Raw genomic sequence first — 5,000 nt, 5'->3', positions numbered from 1 at the left:
TGGGCCAGTGGCTTTCTTTGATTTGCAAGCTTTGATGGCTGCAGCGATTTCCTCACGTGTGAAGTCAGGTGCAGTGACTATGTTGTCATAGTTTTTGTTTTCTTCTTTTAGTGCATCCTGGTCAGCCGTATCCTCCTCTGGATTGTCATCTGGTAGCAAGGATCTCAGCAGGTGTTCAATGCTCTCCTTCCACGTTAGCGTGTGAGTGTGGTCGGGGAGTTTTATATTACTAAGGACATTATCAGTGCCACGTTTTGGTCTAAGTATTTTTTGTGCTACTTGCCAGGGATTGTTGCTTTTGTCACAGTCTGTTACCCATTTTTTCCAGGTGTCTTCCTTTGCCTTTGTTATTTGTTTTGTATATTCATTTCTCTTCCTGTTGTAGTTCCTTTTAGCTGCCTCAGTCTCGGCCTCATCCTCATTCCTGCGTGCTTGTTGTAGGTTTCGTCGGGCAATTGTCGTGTCGCGTCGAAGCTGTGTGAGGGTGTCATTCCACCAAGGTACAGAGTCCTGCAGCTGTGTCCTTTTCTTCATGGATCTGTGGCAGCTTAAATTTATTGCTTCCTCCAGTCGCTTCACTTTTCCAGCTACGCTCATTTCCGCACTGTTCATCAGGTTGGCTATTTCACCTGCGAAACATTGGTCAAATATTGGCCATTTTGCTTTGTGTGTGTTGTATTTTTCCTGTTTTGTTGCTTGTCTCGTTCTTTGTGGAGGTAGCACAGTGTAAGAAATTGCTCTATGGTCACTGGTTGTCCACTCTTCATGCACCTTCCATTCTGCTATGGTTCTTGCTGCTGTTGCTGTACTCAGGGTGAGATCTATGTTGCTTTCGCCATTTGGCCCACTGAAGGTTGTTAGTTGTGAGTCTTTGTTTATTATGACAAGGTTGTGCTGGCATATGAAGTCTTCCAGTATTCTTCCTTCAGCATCAGTTGTGTTGCCATGCCACATTGGGGAGGTTGCATTTGCATCCATCCCTATAATTACTTGTTTTCCTGTCAGTTTGTTGATAATTGATTCGAGTTTGTGTAGGAAGCGGTCTAGAGGTTGGCCATATTGACAGTACATGCTTACGAGGTAGAGTTCTCCAAAGGACCCACTTATACTTGCAACAGCTGTGTGTGCATCACACAGGGTAGTGAGTTGCAGCACATTTAGTACTTTGGTTCTGATTATTATGGCCGCCTTTGGTGTTCCATGCTGAGGGCTGTGGATGACTCGAAAACTAGGAGGATAACCCTTGATTTTGTCAGCAGATGTGTATGGCTCCTGCACTAGTAGTACATCTACTTTGTCCCCCTCCATTCTTTTCACAAGTTGGCTAGGGACTGTTTTAGACCTCTGGCCATTTATCTGCAGAATCTTTACTGAGTGTTTTTCCAGGTCTCTTGCTTTGTTACCATAGGGTGCTCCTTCATTTTTATTCTTGGCCATATTCGGTTTTTCGGTTTATTAGTTCCTTTATTCTGTTAAACTCTGGGCAAGTTTGGTCCTGAACTGAGTGGTTACAATCCCTCTTCCCACGCTTGCAATTCGCACATTGTGGTGGCTGCTCCTTCTTTTCACACTCTTTAAAGCTGTGGCCTGGGATTGCACAGTGTCCACAGATGGTTTCCTTACTTGTACACCTTACTGATGTGTGGCCATATCCCTGACACTTATAACATCTGCTGATGTTAGTATAGTTTTGCACCCTGTGGGATGTGCAGCTGAGATATATACGACCTTGATACGTTATGTGGTTCCATGTTTTTGGTGTTACTTCAAGTACCAGGTTTACCACTTCCCTATTTCTTGGTCCACTTTTGAATACAACTCGGGTACCATTTGACACTTCCTCTAGGGTCATTCCTATCCTGGAGAGATTTCTTTCATGCAGTTCGGATTTTAGAGTCTGTTCTTTCATGTCTCTGGGGACATCATACACAATTACCCTAGGATTTCTCTTCTTGGGGTTTGAGAAAATTAAACCTGAGCTCCTAAAGTCTTCACACGTTTTAATTTTGTCAGCCTCCTCATCGTTTGGGACTTCGATAATTACGCTATTGTCCTTCATGGTCCTACATTTCGAAACTCTTACATCTCTGAGAGTTGTGTTGATGACATTTTTCACTGCTTCTTCCACCTGCTTTGCGTCCTTCTTTGACTTTTCCTCTGGCTTTATAACCAAAACCTTGTGTTGGGGTTTTGAGGGTGCAGCTTGTTTTGGAACTACAGCTGTTGAGGAAACCTTTGCAGCGTACGTCTCCTGCACTGGTGCTGTACTGAGGTGGGCGTTTTTGAGACACCTTAGCTCTGTTTTTAATTCTATTATTTCTGCCTCATATTTCTTTAATATCTGTTCATACACAGATAATTTTCCCAGGATATATTTTTTTTGACCATTATTGATTTTGTTTGTTTCATTGAAGAGATATGCTTCCATCTCTTCTCTTATTGTCACCATGTTTTGTGCGTCCTCCTTAGCTTTAGTGCTCTCCTCATCCATGCTGATAACTGACGACCTATAAGCCTCCTTTGTTGGGGCCATACTGTCTTTCCTAGACCCCATTTTGGGGCACTACTTCGTAGGGTTTCGCAATGCTGTTTATGTTGAACAGTTTCATGTGGTGGTGCTTGTGAGGCTCCCACTTTCTCGCATTTATCGACGCGCTACAGGCGTCTTGCGAGGAGATACTGGGCCGCGCCGTTTACGGCGACAGTTTGCCGCCACTATCTCGTTTTTTATTTACGCGCTACAGGCGCCTGGCGAGGAGATGCTGGGCCGCGCCGCTTACGGCGAGCGGGAATCTCGTTAATCCATTCATGCGCGTCACTAATTAGATGACGAGGCATTTGGCTATTTCATAGCCGTCTTTATTCAAATAAATTGAATAATACATATATGTACAAGGTGTGGCAGATGTTTTACGCCAATGTCCACCACCGGGGTGGGGACTTACAGGGCGATACCACTAAATAATTTTAAAACTAAAACTAAGTACACATATATATATTGGAAGAAAACAAAAATTAAAGACACAAAGAAGAAAGAACAAAGACGGATTATTCCTCCTGTGGATAGGCCCCAGGAGTCAAGGCGAAGAAAAATAACCAGCAGCCTAGCCGACGCCGACACGTTGCTTCGGACTAGGAGCCGTCATACGCTCGAAGATCTTGTAACTTTTGCAGCAGCTCTGTAGTGTTCGGGTGCTCAGCACCGCCAGTTCTCGGGGTCGGAAGCCTAAGGCGGCGAGATCCCTCGCCGACGCTGGAGACCATACACCCCTCCAGTTCAACGTCGCGGTGGAGTCATAGTTACTCCCGCCGTTTACCCGCGCTTGCTTGAATTTCTTCACGTTGACATTCAGAGCACTGGGCAGAAATCACATTGCGTCAACACCCGCTAGGGCCATCGCAATGCTTTGTTTTAATTAGACAGTCGGATTCCCCCAGTCCGTGCCAGTTCTGAGTTGATCGTTGAATGGCGGCCGAAGAGAATCCGCGCACCCGCGCGCCCCCGGAGGAGCACGCTAAGGCGGACGCGGCCTCGCAGCAAGGAAGATCCGTGGGAGGCCAAGGCACGGGACCGAGCTCGGATCCTGCGCGCAGGTTGAAGCACCGGGGCACGAACGCCGCGCAGGCGCGCGCATCCTGCACCGCCGACCAGCACGAGGCCAACCAACGGCGAGAGCAGACCACGCCCGCGCTAAACGCCCGCACTTACCGGCACCCCTACGGCACTCACCTCGCCCAGGCCCGGCACGTTAGCGCTGACCCACTTCCCGACCAAGCCCGACACGCCCCGATCCTCAGAGCCAATCCTTATCCCGAAGTTACGGATCCAATTTGCCGACTTCCCTTACCTACATTATTCTATCGACTATAGGCTCTTCACCTTGGAGACCTGCTGCGGATATGGGTACGAACCGGCGCGACACCTCCACGTGGCCCTCTCCCGGATTTTCAAGGTCCGAGGGGAAGATCGGGACACCGCCGCAACTGCGGTGCTCTTCGCGTTCCAAACCCTATCTCCCTGCTAGAGGATTCCAGGGAACTCGAACGCTCATGCAGAAAAGAAAACTCTTCCCCGATCTCCCGACGGCGTCTCCGGGTCCTTTTGGGTTACCCCGACGAGCATCTCTAAAAGAGGGGCCCGACTTGTATCGGTTCCGCTGCCGGGTTCCGGAATAGGAACCGGATTCCCTTTCGCCCAACGGGGGCCAGCACAAAGTGCATCATGCTATGACGGCCCCCATCAACATCGGATTTCTCCTAGGGCTTAGGATCGACTGACTCGTGTGCAACGGCTGTTCACACGAAACCCTTCTCCGCGTCAGCCCTCCAGGGCCTCGCTGGAGTATTTGCTACTACCACCAAGATCTGCACCGACGGCGGCTCCAGGCAGGCTCACGCCCAGACCCTTCTGCGCCCACCGCCGCGACCCTCCTACTCGTCAGGGCTTCGCGGCCGGCCGCAAGGACCGGCCATGACTGCCAGACTGACGGCCGAGTATAGGCACGACGCTTCAGCGCCATCCATTTTCAGGGCTAGTTGCTTCGGCAGGTGAGTTGTTACACACTCCTTAGCGGATTCCGACTTCCATGGCCACCGTCCTGCTGTCTTAAGCAACCAACGCCTTTCATGGTTTCCCATGAGCGTCGATTCGGGCGCCTTAACTCGGCGTTTGGTTCATCCCACAGCGCCAGTTCTGCTTACCAAAAGTGGCCCACTTGGCACTCCGATCCGAGTCGTTTGCTCGCGGCTTCAGCATATCAAGCAAGCCGGAGATCTCACCCATTTAAAGTTTGAGAATAGGTTGAGGTCGTTTCGGCCCCAAGGCCTCTAATCATTCGCTTTACCGGATGAGACTCGTACGAGCACCAGCTATCCTGAGGGAAACTTCGGAGGGAACCAGCTACTAGATGGTTCGATTAGTCTTTCGCCCCTATACCCAGCTCCGACGATCGATTTGCACGTCAGAATCGCTACGGACCTCCATCAGGGTTTCCCCTGAC

General features: G+C 49.6%; 1 pseudogene; it reads right to left on the bottom strand.

The window, feature by feature from the left end:
- Positions 1 to 2,740: 2,740 nt before the first annotated feature.
- The window catches only part of LOC126177269 (large subunit ribosomal RNA), a 3,427-nt pseudogene continuing 1,167 nt past the window's right edge, over positions 2,741 to 5,000 (bottom strand).

The sequence above is a fragment of the Schistocerca cancellata genome, chromosome 3 (genome assembly GCF_023864275.1).
Source record: "Schistocerca cancellata isolate TAMUIC-IGC-003103 chromosome 3, iqSchCanc2.1, whole genome shotgun sequence".
NCBI classification, from domain to species: domain Eukaryota; kingdom Metazoa; phylum Arthropoda; class Insecta; order Orthoptera; family Acrididae; genus Schistocerca; species Schistocerca cancellata.
The sequence above is the reverse complement of the archived record's forward strand: the minus strand, read 5'-3'. Positions and strand labels throughout refer to the sequence as shown.